Source organism: Puma concolor, chromosome F2 (assembly GCF_028749965.1).
Source record: "Puma concolor isolate L17-30 chromosome F2, mPumCon1.1.hap2, whole genome shotgun sequence".
NCBI classification, from domain to species: domain Eukaryota; kingdom Metazoa; phylum Chordata; class Mammalia; order Carnivora; family Felidae; genus Puma; species Puma concolor.
In genome coordinates, this window is record NC_141684.1 from 75,905,942 (window position 1) to 75,921,698 (window position 15,757).

Here is a 15,757-nt window from a genome sequence, read left to right on the forward strand (position 1 = left end):
TTCTCGACCTCAAGGTGTTTTTAAGGTAGTCAGACTTCGAGCATCCTGTAACCCATTATTAGGAGGAGAAAAAGTATCTTTTAAGATACAACAGAGAAGACTCAACGTTCATTAGCCTCAAATCTGGATTCGTTTATGTGGCATGGTAAGAATCACATGAATCAAAGCCAGAGCAGTAACGTGTGCACCTCATCTCCCTGTTGGAGGGGGAAAGACCAAGGTTGCTCTAAGCTCAGAGGGCTTGAGGGGGGCAGAGTCTGGATGGAACCCACTCTCTGGCCGGGCCACAGTAGTCTATCCAGGCACTCAGGTGAGGGAGCCTGAGGGTGGGCCTCGACCAAATTAGGCAAGATTTTTATTCCCTCCCTTTTTATCTATAAAACTTTTTTTTTTTTTTAACTGCTTTACCTCTCATGCTTAAGGACTGCCTAACAATAAAAGAAAATGTTTTCCCTTTGCCTCCTACCTGAAGGGGAAGAAAAGGCTAGAGGGACCGAAATTTGACCCCAAACGGCACCCACAGGCCTGTGGCGAGTTAGATTTCTCTGAGGACTTTCAGGTATATTACCTCATTTAACCCTTGCAGCAATGGGATGGAATGTGAAGTAAACCTGTCATTGCTGACTTAGGTGTGAGGAAAATGAGGCCTGACGAGTTTAAGGAACTTCCTCTCATGCCCTACACCTACAACGGGACAGACGTGGATTAGAACCCAATTTTTTTATTTTTTTATTTTTATTTAAAAAAAATTTTTTTTTTTTTTTAATCTTCAACTCAGGAACACACTTCTTCAGCAAAAACACGGTCCTGCTGTGGTCAGGCTCCTGGGCCTAGCCCCCCTCCCCGTCCTCCACTTCCAGGATTCATTCCTTCTTACGTCACCAACAGACATAAGTGGTGGAAACTCTCAGACACTTTGGTCAGGGGCCAGGGGGCTGCAGGTGGTTATGCCATGGGCTCCCCCTGCCCTCCTGGCCTGTGGTTCTCCGGGGCCTTGACCCACACCACAACCCGCGCCCTTTCTCGTAGGAAGGCCGCGCCTCCACACTCCCTGCCTGTGTGTGCCCTTCCTACTTCTACTAGAGACTCATACTCCTCATTCGACTTTTTAAAAATATTTTAGGGGCGCCTGGGTGGCGCAGTCAGTTAAGCGTCCGACTTCAGCCAGGTCACGATCTCGCGAGGTCTCGCGTGATCTCGTGTGAGTTCGAGCCCCGCGTCGGGCTCTGGGCTGATGGCTCGGAGCCTGGAGCCTGTTTCCGATTCTGTGTCTCCCTCTCTCTCTGCCCCTCCCCCGTTCGTGCTCTGTCTCTCTCTGTCCCAAAAAAATAAATAAACGTTGAAAAAAAAAATTAAAAAAAAAAGAAAAATAAAAATATTTTCACTTCCCGAGTCCACATGGAACAATTCTGCCATTTAGAGCAAGTGGATGTAGCTGCGGGTCACATGCACACATACTCACGAGGACGGAGTATCCCAGAAATGTTTTCTGAATGATGAATAAATGAAGCATTACTTCATGGATTAATAAATTCCACAGGTCAAATAATGGTGCGGTCTCCTCTCCGACAAAAATAAAGTGTCAGAACGACGTGAGGCAGGACGGTGACTAATAAGGGTACCGTGTTCCTTCGCATCAGAAAAATGGGTCCTAGTTTCCTGAGGCGCTTCCCAACCGAATTCCCAAAACCAGTTAGTACTTCCAGATGTCTACGCACAGACTGGCTTCGGGTCACGTGGCCGGATGTGCGATTACTTTTGGGCCACTGGAAACCACCTTCCCAAGCCCACGTTTTTATATCTGCCTTGACACATTCACTTGGCTGTGCAGAGATGGGGAGAAAAGCGAGACGAACGAATGGAGGAAGAAAAAGGTATTTAAATTTTTTTTTTTTAACGTTTATTTATTTTTTTGGGGGGACAGAGAGAGACAGAGCATGAACGGGGGAGGGGCAGAGAGAGAGGGAGACACAGAATCAGAAACAGGCTCCAGGCTCTGAGCCATCAGCCCAGAGCCCGACGCGGGGCTCGAACTCACGGACCGCGAGATCGTGACCTGGCTGAAGTCGGACACTTAACCGACTGCGCCACCCAGGCGCCCCAAGAAAAAGGTATTTAAATAAGGCTCGGATCAAACTCCCAGGTGAGAATTTTAGCAACGGAACAACCAGGGTATAACACAGGGCAAGGACCTGCTCGGGATCGAACCGCAGTCATTAGGCAGAGGCGGGGAGCTGGCCAGGGCCTGCCAGGCCCAGAGCTCAGCAAGCTGCTCATCTGCCAAACAAAAGGCTTTGTGCTGCTCTTCAGTTTCTTACACCTTATTGCCGACAAGCCGACGCTGGAAACTAACTTAAAACTGGGAGCAGGACGACAGATGCCTTTGAGGGAAGAGAGTATTGTCAGGGGGGCACACGGGGAAGCAGAGGGTCCGGATCTGCTTCTTGAGCTGGGGGTGGTCACAGGAGGCTTTGCTTTAAGCCACTTGCTGCGTGTATGTTCCACTTCAATCGAAAGAAAAAGCCCCCTGATGCGCTGGGAAAACTTTCTTAAAAGCTCCCCTTCGAGGGGCACCGGGGTGGCTCAGTCGGTTAAGTGTCCGACTTCAGCTTGGGTCATGATCTCACCGTTTGTGGGTTCGAACCCCATATCCGGCTCTGTGCTGACCGCTCAGAGCCTGGAGCCTGCCTCCGACTCTGTCTCCCTCTCTCTCTGCCCCTCCCCGGCTTGCGCTCTCTCTCAAAAATAAATAAACATTAAAAAAAATTAAAATAAATAAAAGCTCCCCTTCGAGCCTAGGAGGAAAACACCATCGGAAATGTGCTTTCCTATGATTTGGAATCAGTGAGTACACAGCTAGAAAGAACAGAGTTATCAAGAGTCGGGTAGTCCAACCTGTTCGGTTTTTTTTCTTCAATGTTTATTTTTGAGAGACGGGGGACAGGAGGGGCAGAGAGAGAGGGGCAGAGAGAGAGGGGCACAGAGGATCCGAAGTGAGCTCTGTGCTGACAGCAGAGAGCCTGATGTGGGTGTCGAACTCACAAATCCTGAGGTCATGACCTGGGCCAAAGTCGAACGCTCAATGGACTGAGTCACCCAGGCGCCCCTGGTCCAACCTGTTCTAAAGGGTCCCGTGAGAGAATCACTTCGAGTGTGTTTACAAACTTCTGGGAATGGAGAAGGCCCACTTTGCACCCCAGCCATATCCCCTTCAGGCCTCCAATCGTGCCTCCTCCTTACCCTCCAATCTAGCCTCTGCCTTTGTACAATTCTCCACTCATGCGCGCACACACACACACACACACACACACACACACAGCCGTGTCCACATCTTGTCAGCCATCAGTCCACATGGCTCTATGTTAAATGACACAGAGTTGAAGACCCTGCCCCCTCCCTTCCAAAAAAGTCAACACCAGCCAACGTGGTGGGCAAATCTCAGAATAAGGAGAATTTATCAAGAAAAATCAATGAAATATCCTCTCCACCACCCTCATCTAATTTGTATACATTTCTGTTTATCTAGCAACTTTTCTAAAATCATTTTATTTTATTCTGAGAGAGAGAGAGAGAATGCAAGAGGGGGAGAGGGAGAAAATCTTTAATTTTTTTTAATATTTATTTTTGAGAACGAGACAGAGCGTGAGCAGGGGAGGGGCAGAGAGAGAGAGGGAGACACAGAATCCGAAGCAGGCTCCAGGCTCTGAGCTGTCAGCACAGAGCCTGATGTGGGGCTCGAACCCACCAGCCAGGAGATCCTGACCCGAGCCGAAGTCGGACTCCTCTGACTGAGCCACCCGGGTGCCCTTTGATGTTTTGAGTTTATAATGGTGCTAAAGTAATATGCATTCAGTCCTTGGCATCGTGAATTTTTATCATTCCCCGGACTAGCCACAGACAGCACGACACTCTCCTGTGAGGCCGGGCAGTGGCAGTGACTCCCAGGGAACTACGCGATCACAAGGGTCAACAACCACCACGCCACCACCATTCTGTCCCCACACAACCATTCTGCTTTCCACTTGCAGTACGTATTCAGTACATTACAGGAGATCTTCAACACCTTATTAGTACACAAAACAGTCTTTGTGTTCGTTGATGTTGGCTAATGTGACTGGCCTGAGCACATTTAAGGGAAGCTAGGCTCAGCTAGGATGTTCAATAGGTTAGGTAGATAAAGCGCATGGGTTTATTCGCATGTAACCCTATCATGAGTCAAGGAAGATCTGTAGCTATCCTCTCATGACTATTTCTCTTAACATACTGGTCTCTCAAGGTTCATCCATGTTTGAGCACGTGTCAGAATTTTCTTCCTTTTTAAGGCTGAATAATATTCCATTGTATGTACACACATTTAGTTTGTCCGTGCATCTGCCGACGGACGCCTGGGTTCCTTACGCCCCTCAGCTCTTGTGAATAATCCTGCTATGAACGTGGGCGCACAAATATTTCTTTTGAGACCCCGCTTTCGATTTTGGGGGGTACACACCTAGAAATAGAAGTACTGGATTGTACGGTCATTCTAGGTTTAACGTTTTGAGGAACAGCCATCCTGGACCAATTCACGTTCCGACCAGCAGCATCCAAGAGTTCCAATTTTTCCACATCCTTGCCAACACTTGTTATTTTCTGGGGTTTTTGTTGTTTCTTTTTTAGTTTGCTAGAGAGAGAGAGCTAGCACATGCAGGCAATTGCATGAGTTGGGGGGGCACGAGGGAGGGGGGCACGAGGGAGGGGGGCACGAGGGAGAAACCAAAAATATTGGTTTCTGGGCACTGATTAAGGTGCTCAGGGATCTCCTGAGCAAGAAGGTTACTGTTCCATCCATGACCTTGGCACATTAATTTGTCAGCCTTGTGGTCCGTGAACCACCCAGAGAGAACAGAGTACCATAAGCTCTTCCAGGGCAGGAACCTCATGCTACCAATGTTTGCTTCCCCCAAAGCACCCACTACAATGCCCAACACACAACAGTCAATACATATACGTCTTAAAAATAAATTGTGGTTATGGAAGTCCAGTAATCACTACTAATCCCACACCAGTCTGTGTGACTACACACACACACACACACACACACACACACACACACACACACAAACCACATACTGTACACATCACAAATTAGCAAATTAGTAATCAAGATAACTTATATTTTCCTTCTAATTTCTTGACTCTCACGAGTTCCCCCCCCCCCGCCTTTATTCCTCATTCATCTCTCACTTCTCTTCTCCCTCTCCACTCCTTTTCTATTCATGTTAGGACCACCCATGGGACATTACCTCCCTTTACTGACTACCGTCCAACCCCAAGTATGCCCATTTATGAACCAATCACTGGCAAGAGTAGGAGCCTCTGACCAGTCAGGGCCACCCTATCGATGGGGATGGGGAAAACTGCTGAACCTTCAGTGGAGAAGATGAATCCTGAAATAATCTGGGTTCTGTTTTGAAGAGAGGTGGGGTAATGGTGCTGGGTGGGCAGGCAATCAATCATGTCCCTACACGTCCCCGATGGACAGCCACAGCCTCAAAATTTGTCAAAACAGTGCCAGAAGGCAGAGTTAGCAGCAGTAGGCAGAAGTTACCAAAATGAAACATTGTAGCATGATAGAAAAATCTGTCTCCTCTCCAGAGCTGTCCAAAAATGAAATGGGTCACTTTGAGCACCCTCTCACAGTGTTCTCACAATGTGGCCTCCATTACCTGCAGTAGGATAACCTGGCAGGAGACTAACATTTGAGACCCAGGATTCACGGGAAGGTGACTACCTCCCTGCTAAGGGCCATGTGTAAGACACTACCAGAATCTCTTCCTTTTACAAGATTCTAGGATACAAATGTTCAATACCAAGGTACATAGGTGACGTCAAGAGCCCGAGGGTTGACACTTGACATGCGAAGGGTTATGTTATGTGTTAAGTTGGATTGCACGGCCTCATCTCTCTTGAAGACTTCTAACTATGGCATCAATGTAACGCCGGGGTCATTCACTAGAGTGCTCAGAATGGTTTCTTCTACTAGACTCTTGAAAGGTTATCCACTCGTAAAGGAATTGAAGGAAACTTACAATGAAATCCTCATTCAGTGGTCGTATTAATTCAGTTAAAACCTTAACAATAACTGAGGGCCGGAAAGTAAGACACCCAGGCAGTTATGACATTTAACCGGTTAACATTTCCTTTCTATATCCATTTTAATCCATTAAAATTGAAACCATTCAAAAAGGCAATGTGCTCCCGTGTCCAGAGAGACAACAACCAGGGTCTTGTCCAGAGAGACAAAAAAGGGGCGCCTGGGTGGCTCAGTCGGTTGGGCATCCGACTTTGGCTCAGGTCACGATCTCGCGGTCCGTGAGTTCGAGCCCCGCGTCGGGCCCTGGGCTGGTGGCTCAGAGCCTGGAGCCTGTTTCCGATTCTGTGTCTCCCTCTCTCTCTGCCCCTCCCCCGTTCATGCTCTGTCTCTCTCTGTCCCAAAAATAAATAAACGTTGAAAAAAAAAAAATTAAAAAAAAAAAAACAGAGAGACAAAAAAAACAACTTACGGTACTCATTTGATTATATGCATGACCCTGCATTCCACGTTAGAATTTCATCTGAAGCCAGACAGACTGGGTGCCTGCTACCATATTCGTCTGTCCCCCTCTAGACCACGAAGCCTCTCATGTAAGGGTGCAGTCCATCCCAGAGGACCCCTGGCCTCTCTGGAATCCCCAGGCTCATTTGCCTGTCTCCGTAAAGCCCTTATCTAGAGAATTCCTTCTACTCCTTCTACAGCCAGCTCCAGCGTCTCTTCCTATCACCGGGAGCCCTCTCCTTCCGGTTGCAGAGCGCCGTGGGTATGCATCTAGCATGGCACGGGTCACACTCTGAACACCACATCTGTGTCCTCACGCTCCCCTACAAAGGGCATCCTTGAATGCCAAGACCATCCCGCTAACCCTGGTAGCCCCTGGGCTTACCGTAGTTCTGGGAACCTCGTAGGCAGATCCGAAGTTCAGTCAAGACTCCAGCACGTGGCAAACTGCTGGGCAGGATGGTTTGTGACTGATCCCCCATTAGACTCTGAACTCTCATTGGATTGTGACAGTATTTAAATTTTTGCTCAGCATGTGTTTGTTGAAGGAAGGAAGGAAGGAAGGAAGGAAGGAAGGAAGGAAGGAAGGGTTCCTCCCCTCTAAGAAAGAATCACCTAGTCCATTATAAAAAGAGCTCCCTTTTATTTGGTGCCTGCTGTGTACCAGAAACAACATTAGGAGATAGGAGGTTGGCTCTGTTAATCACCACCACAAACCTGGTATTACTAAATGGTGAGGATAAGTAACTTACCTAAAGTCATAAGCAGGGGAACCGAGATAGGAACTCAGATCCGTTTAACTTGAAACCTGCTGTCTTTTTACCATTTACATTATCTCCCCTCAAATTTAAAGGTAAGAATCTCTCAAAAGCATTGAAAACAAGAGATATTCAATATGTGGTATCGGATTATGCAAGGTAGTTGCCAGCATCATTGGCAAATTATGCCATTTTAGCCAAATATTGCCATTCCTAGTTATGGAAGGGATTTTTTTTTTTTTTATAATATTTTTGAGAGAGAGAGAGAGAGCACGCGTGCCAGAGCACGGGTTGGGGTGGGGCAGAGAGAGAGGGAGACACAGAATCCAAAGCAGGCTCCAGGCTCCGAGGCATCAGCACAGAGCCCGATGCGGGGCTTGAACTCACAGACCGTGAGATCATGACCCGAGCCGAAGTCAGAGGCTCAACCTACCGAGCCACCCAGGCACTCCTGGTAATGCTTTTACTATCTTATAGATCATAAAAGGGATCCCAACACCAAGCTGCTGCTTTATAATACATTCTCTCTTTTTTTTTTTTTTTTTTTTTTTTTGTAAGTAGGCTTCTCATCCAGTGCACAGCCCAACATGGGGCTTGAACTCATGACCCAGAGCCCAAGACCTGAGCGGAGATAAAGAGTCAGACACCCAACTGACTGAGTCACCCAGGCACCCCAACAGATTTGCCTTTTAAATCAAATGGAAAATACTCATAATGCCACAGAAACTTAGACCTCAACTCCAAATTAATTGCTCATTTCTTCAGTAGTGTTGCTATCATTAAGAATATTTAGATAGGAGTTTGGACAGGATGACCACTCAGGCCAGCGATCAAGTACCGACCTGCTAGTGACTACAAGGTCAAGGCTTCTGATGTTACACAAGACAGCAATAAATGTTACTTTTCAGCCCCAAATTAATCTCTGTGGAGGTGCCTGTTAGCCCCTGGGTTAATGATCCACCTCTTCCGAGCAGCTAATGAGTATTCACTATCTCTTCATCATTTGGCAACTCCATTTTACAGCCAAGAGTCTAGGCAAGAAGTTGGTCGTGAAGGAAGAAAATGGCTTCCCGCTAAAAGGCTCTAGCGATTCTCCTTTTACACAGTAAAATCCAACATTTGGTGTTCTGGGCAATGGCCCTCCAGGCTTATCCCCACTCCACTAGAACGAGTTCTTGGATCTTTGAATGATTCCTGCACAGCTGACTCAAACATTTGTTACGCTCCATGCTAAATATGACTAAATAGAAGAAAGAGACCCTCCTTTAAGAAAATATTATATCTACTTACAAGACGCAGAGCCCATGAGTTCCTCCAGGGGCAAGTCTGCTCACGATTAGATCACACAAGCTCCACTGTGGCCGCTTTTGCCCCAACGTTTCCTGATGGCTCTTCCCTTTCCCCTGCACTCACACTGGCTTCACGTCACTGCTCATTACAATGGTGTTTTAAAGTCAAATAAGTGATTCTTGGGGCGCCTGGGTCGCTCAGTTGGTTGAGCGTCCGACTTCGGCTCAGGTCACGATCTCACAGTCTGTGGGTTCGAGCCCCATGTCGGGCTCTGTGCGGACAGCTCGGAGCCTGGAGCCTGCTTCGGATTCTGTGTCTCCCTCTCTCTCTGTCCCTCCCCTGCCCTCTCTCTCTCATGCTCTCTCAAAAGAAACAAACATTAAATTTAAAAAAAAAAATGTTTATCAAATAAGTGATTCTTAAAAAAAAAATGTACCAAGGCAATAAAATTGCTATAACCCAGAAATAATCACTATCAAAACTTTAGTACAAAAAGTATCGATGTGCATAGCTTACAGATTAGGTGTCTCACCAATGCATATATTTCAGAAATACTATCATATATTACCCACACATTTGTGTTCAACTTATCTTTTTTTTTTCTTTTTTAAATTCTAGTATAGTTAACATACAACGTTATATTAGTTTCAGGTGGACAGTGTGGGATTGTGACCTGAGCTGAAATCGAGAGCCAGAAGCCCAACCAACTGGGCCACCCAGGCGCCCCAACTGAATACTATTTTTAGAAAGATCTACGGTGTTCCATTGTATGGATTTATCTTAATTTGTATTTGCTTAATAAGCCTCCCTATCAGACTGGAGCTTCTTGGAATCTCTGGGCTCCCCCAAATGTTTTAAACTCTAATGGATCTCACGACGCTGTTCTCGAAAGGATGGCCCTGGGTCACACTGCCCGGTGATCTAGATCTAGAAGGAAAAACTCTCACCAAATTCATTTCTTTTTCTTTCTTCTTCTTCTTCTTCTTCTTCTTCTTCTTCTTCTTTTTTTTTTTTTTTTGCATACACATAGACATGCATTCAGGCACAAGGTGAAACCTGTTTCTTGATGTGGGTTATGGTCAAAGAAATATGAAAGTCACATGAAAGTCACCGCCCTATCCCAAAAAATTAACAAGAGGCTAGAGTTTAAGTAATTTTAAAAATAGGACTGAACCACTATAGTTAGCTTAAGAAATTATTATATTGCCTGAACATTAAAAGATTTCAGAACACCTAGTTAGATTTTCAGAATGATTTCCATGATGGTGACCATCAAAACGTACATCTTTCTGTTGCTGAAGACTCAAACATGGCCACCATGGGTTTTGCCACAGAAGGCTCTCCAGTGATGACTACGTTTGTTCTCCCCCTTCCCCCCCCTCCCCTGCCCCCTCTCAGGGGCAAACTGAAAATGAACAGAGCAGAAGGTGGTAGAAAGAACCCTGAGGAAGAAAAAGCAGTGTTGAGTGGTAAGGAAGGTGGGGCTGCAGGCAAATGACTGGGTCTGGGGCCTTCCAAGCAGGAGGAAGTATCACTTCCTTGCCGGCCCCCTCCCTCGGGCCTCCCGTCAGGCCGCTGGCTACAGTTCTGCCCTCTGTGACACAGCTTCCCCGTGGAAAGCAGAAGTGGTCCTCCCTCTCCAGAGGGTCTCTCTGAGACGAGCTTCTCTGTTCCCCTCACCCCCGTGGGGGTTAACATTAACAGGAAGAGGCACCCAGAAGGCCCAAAGGCCAAGAAGACATCATTACATGAGCTGAGGCACCCAGAAGGCCCAAAGGCCAAGAAGACATCATTACTTGAGCTGAGGCACCCAGAAGGCCCAAAGGCCAAGAAGACATCATTACTTGAGCTGAGGCACCCAGAAGGCCCAAAGGCCAAGAAGACATCATTACTTGAGTTGGAGGTAGAATAAATGCAAACCCATCTCTCCGGTTTCCCCAGCACTGAAAAGTGGGCCCAAGGAAGTCCTGACAGCTCTCCCATGCCCCACAACTGATGCTGTACCCACAGACAGAGGAAGAAGGACTAGAGAGGCACGTTGGCAAAGAGCTTTCAGATGGCACGGCTTGGGATCAACAGAGTCAGTGTAGATGCTCAGAGAAAGATGGGAGTGTGGGCAGACCCAGCATTAGCAGACTTGCCTGAGGTGTGAACTGTAAAAAGCAGATGAGATAGACTTAAAGGCACTCTGAGCTACATGAATGGAGACTTCTGCCCAGGGTTCTCCAGCTCACCGGGAGCAGAGCCCAGACCAGTAAGAAATACCTACATTGATGGATTCTATAAAGGTCTCACCATTCATATAATTTTACGGGACATCATTTGTATAAGTCAGCGTTATGAAAAATGAACAGTTACCATGACATGAGCCAATAAACTCTTGCCATAAATGCTCATCTCTTATCACATCAACTCATGGTTCATGGACCTGGTAAGAGGGTGAACAGAGAGCTGAAGAGGGGGGCCAGAGAAGGGAGACTGGGAATATGTGAGGGTTAATAAAGACAGTCAAACAACCAAACTTTGGAAGAGTTCTATACAAATGAAAGCCATTTCCAGATGGTCAATAGAACTTTCAAGAACTACTTTTGCGGCAAATAAGGAATGCTGACAGCTTATTCAGTACTAAGGGAAAGTGAAGCACAGAACAAGATTGAGGAAAAAGTCCAAGAATGAACAAAGGCTACATCAACGGCCCCTGTAACTTGTTAGCATGGATGTACCTTTTAAAAAATTTTTTTAATGTTTATTTTTGAGAGAGAGGGAACGCAGGGAGGGGCAGAGAGAGACAGAGGGGGAGACAGAGAATCTGAAGCAGGTTCTGCATTGACAGCAAAAAGCCCGATGTGGGGTTTGAACTCAGGAAGCAAGAGATCATGACCTGAGCCAAAGTCAATTGCTTAACCAACTGAGTCACCCAGGTGCCCATGGATGCACCTTTTAAACACAACATCCCAAATCGTTATTTGAACTTTCTCTTCTAAATTACAAGACAGCCTAACCAGCTAACTTAAGCCAAGGATATCCAAAAGAGGGTCTAAATCTTTAAACCGGGCTGTTTCAAAAATTCTAATTCCTCAACTGGCAGACTCCTATGCTATTTTCTATACTTGGGCTTCTCCCCTAAATGGGAACTTACTCAAAATAAATTTCAGAAATGATGATAGAGTGAACTCAACATTTCACAACTTAAGTATCAGGAAACCGGGCAACTGTAAGAAATCTTTCAATATTTCTGACTGGGGAAAAAAAAAAAAAAAAAGACTTCCTCTTACATATTTGTCCTCTTCTGTTACCAATCTTTAAAGATAACAGGCAATGTGTACCCTCTTGTAAGAGTGTTGGCTTTGAAGGGTACCTTGCTCATAGCAGGTGCTCAGTAAAGGGCAGTGTATGTTTTAACGAGCATCTTCTGGGCCCTATCTCCCTACTTTATATTTTCACCTCAAATGATGCTCCTACTGTTATAACCACCACACAAGGAGGCCTGTAAGGTTCACGGGAGGCATTTCTAGCAGAGGCTGGAGGCAATCCTCGGGCAAAGTATTACCTGAGCACTTCTGTATTAACCAATAAGCCCTAATAGCCCCCAAGGCAGTCACTAGAGTTGCTTGGGCAACAGCCGATGTAGGAGTCACCTTGGCAGTGATCAGATCTCCCCCCTCCCTGAGCAGGAAGCAGTGCTAAAAGGCACAGAAACGCATCTCCCGGAACATGCCTTAAGTGCCCTGCTTGATGATGCAATCGCCAAGAGATAGAAGAAAATTACCTTGTGGTTCCCCTTTTTGAAAATGTTTATTAAGTGATTTCTTTCCCGTAGTTGAGTACCTACTACAGGGCAAAGGCAGAAAAGTGCGGAACGCTCTGAATATGGAGCCAGAAAACATACCTACTCTGCCCAACAGTGCTACTTTGCCACCTGCAACCTTGGGCAGGACACCAAACCCCTTTGTTTTGTACCTGTCCCTGCCCACCCTGGGGTCCATGAGAGGTTCAGATGAAATTATAACTCAGGAAGGCTTCTGGCTCCGGGATCAGTGCTTCCCAGGAATCGCTCCTAACAAGCGAAAGGGATGAGCACCTTCATCGCGATGGGTCATCGATCGACGTCCCAACTAATGACTATCCATGCTTGAGGACATGGAGGTCATGGAGATCAGCAGTGTGAGCTGTGACAACGTTTCACACCGCAGCCTCAGACACCTTGTGTTCTTATTTACGCAGATGCAAATTATACTACCCATAAGCAAACCCATGCTAATGTTGTTGAATCACAACTCTGTGTATTCATTTGAACCAAATGGCGTCTCCGATGTTTCGAATACAAGTGAAATGGACCTAAGGGGCTTGGACACTCCTCGATTCACAAAATGGCTGGACCACTTTTCTGCTAAAAAAGCCCCTAGGGGTTGGGAGGATATGGCAAGGTCTCCATATACGTGGGCAACATCGAGTGGGTCGTTTTTGATTGGGCAAACGACCTTTAATCCAAATCAAGCCCTTGCTCCCAGTGATACAGCTGAGTAACGGGTCCTGCAGAGAGACTGACCCTGGGAGAACTGGACAGTCAAAAAAAAGTCCCTCAAATCCCCGTTTCAGAAACCAGGACGGAGGGCCAGCGGGCTTCAAGTGCCTTACGAACCAGCCCCGTTCCTTGACCTTGCGCGGAGCCAAACTCGAAGCCAAACTTCACCCTTTCTTCCAAGTAATCTCGACTCTGCGACAGGCACTGGGGCTAGCATTTTGGACAAGACAGAGCTGTTTTCACAGAGCCTTCATTGCAGTGGTGAATACAGACACACACACATACACACACACACGGACAAATCATGATATAATGCCAGTTACTGCTATGAAGGAAACGTTGGCCGAACAAACGGACAAGTCATTAACCCAACTTATCCCAAATCACAGCTCTGGTAGATAATGGCAGAGGCCCAAACTTAGGTTTTCCAGTTCCTGTTTTCTCTTCCCTTACCGGGGCCAGCCTCTACCCTTCACTCAGGAAGAGGGTTACCCCACTCTGCCTCCAAAGAGGCCCAGTCACCAAAAGCCGCCTGTGATCAAATTAAATGTCTTCAAGCCTTAAGACATTTAGCTCCTTACCTCCAAACGAAAACCGGGGACTAACTGAATCCCACCCTTTTTCCAGCAGACTTTACTTCATTTAGGAAGGGCTCCTCGGGACTTACTAAATTCCTATACTTCTGTTCCCCCCTGCACGGCTGTGGCTTTTACCTGTGCAGGGACAACAGGCCGGCCCTCCTAAACCCTACAAGTGCCTGTAGGGGCGGTCAACAAATCAAAAGTCAAACATCTTTACTGGCTAGCGCTTAGGGTGAGTGAGACTCCCGGGCACTAGCTGTGCAGACAGCTAATCTCCGGTGTATTTATTAAGCACGTTTACTAGGAGGGGCAGGTGGCTAAATCGGACCATGTAGTCTTAGGTTTAAAATCAACAAATTGCAAAGAACCAGGGAACCCTGTTTTGATAGAGTTACTGTATTTGCGAAAAATAACAGCGCCATTTACGGAATGCCTGTGTGTGTACTTGGGGCTTTGCATGCAATACACAGCTCAGAAAGTAAATATGTTCTCCCAGAGATGAAAAAACCCACGCAGGTAATTTCAGTAATAGGCCCAAGCTGACACTCGGCGAGGCAACTGCAAGGCCCGAATTCAACTCGGGTTTCTGGCAAAGAAGTTGGGTGGGTTTGGGATAATACACACACACACACACACACACACACACACACACACACGAATGGAGACACAACCGCACGACCACGTCAGCTATTAGACAGGAACATCGCAAACGCACAGCTTGGAGAAGATGCCACAGTCGGCCAAGATAACGCAGGAAAGCGGGAACTGACGCTTACACCCTTCCCCCCAAGGCGAAGGAAAGGCAACCCCTGAATTCTTAAAATAACTCTCGCTTCCTCTCCGCCGGCGGAGGCACGGGACTGCTCCTCGGCAGGCGGGGAGGCGCCGGGCTCGGCGGGAGGGTGCCTACCGATTCTGCCGCAGCCCCCCCCCCACCCCACCCCGACGTCACGCTCGCGAGGAGCCTGGCAGAGGGCCCGGGCCGAGCCCCATCCCTCACCTCGGGGGGCCCCGGCGCGGCCGGATTTTGCAGCCCTAGGAGTCCCCGCCGGGATCCCCGCCGCGCGCCGGCTCCGCGCGGCGAGGGGCTTCCCCGAGGCGCACCGAGAGTGGCCCGGGCGGGGACGGCAGCCAGCGCTCGGGTCGGCACCGGAGGGACCCGCCGCGCGCCTGCCCTCGCACCCGCACCTCCCACCGCGCCCCTGCGCGCCGCAGCCGAGAGGACACCTGCGGAGCCGCCCGCCCCCGCGACCGCGCTCCCCCAGGGCCCGGCCACCCACAGGCTGGAGGCATCCGCGCTGCCAGGAGGCGGCGCGCGCCCCCGGCCGCCGCGGCCCGCGCCGAACCCCCCAGCCCCCGGCCCCCCGGCCCGCCCGGCGCCCGGGACTCCGGCCTGGGACACAGCCGCGGTCCCCACCCCTCCACCCCCGCCCCGCGCCCACCCCCCGGCTAGCTCCGGGGACTCACCAGCTCCGGGTGAAAGTTGCTGGGCGGCGGCGGCGCTCCACGGTGACTCGAGTTCAGAGCGGGGGGCGCGACGGGGCGGCCCCGCGGGGCCGGCGCAGGGCGGGCTGCGGGCTCGGGGCCCGGGGTGGCGCGGCCGCCCCGCCTGCCGCGGGCTGGAGGCTGCAGCGCGTCGGGCCCGGAGGCGCCACGGCAGGGGAGCGAGCGGCCGGCGGCCCGGAGCGGCGGGAGAGGAACTGGCTGTCGCTGGGCTCGGCCGAGAGGTCCCAGCTACTTCCTGGTGCTCGGATTTGCATACTGCGCCGGGAGGGCGGGGAAGTGACCGTTTGGCCTCTGCCCAAGGCTTGGGTCTTCGGCGTGGCCGTCGCGCGAGCTTTGAAGGCAGAGAAACTTGGAGTCGCAGCGTGCCGCTCGGGGGAGTGGAGCCGCTGGGGCCCCACATGCTCCTGTCGACGCGGACGGAAGGCTCTTCCAGGGAGCCCGGCCACGGAGCCTCGGTCGGCCCCCTCGGCTTCTCTTCCAAGCCACTCCCGAAGGTGTCAGGAGGTGGGGTGCCCCTGGCCGC

The 15,757-nt window shown here is 49.2% G+C and overlaps 1 protein-coding gene across 2 annotated transcripts in view; it reads right to left on the reverse strand.

The window, feature by feature from the left end:
- LYN (LYN proto-oncogene, Src family tyrosine kinase) overlaps positions 1–15,436 on the reverse strand; it is a 128,295-nt gene extending 112,859 nt beyond the window's left edge. The window contains exon 1 of one of the 2 annotated variants that reach the window (XM_086695153.1): positions 15,196–15,436. The gene's annotated coding sequence lies outside the window, so the exon portion shown is untranslated. The remainder of the gene's footprint in view (positions 1–15,195) is intronic. The other variant, XM_086695154.1, reaches the window with a different exon arrangement.
- Between the last annotated feature and the right edge of the window lie 321 nt (positions 15,437–15,757).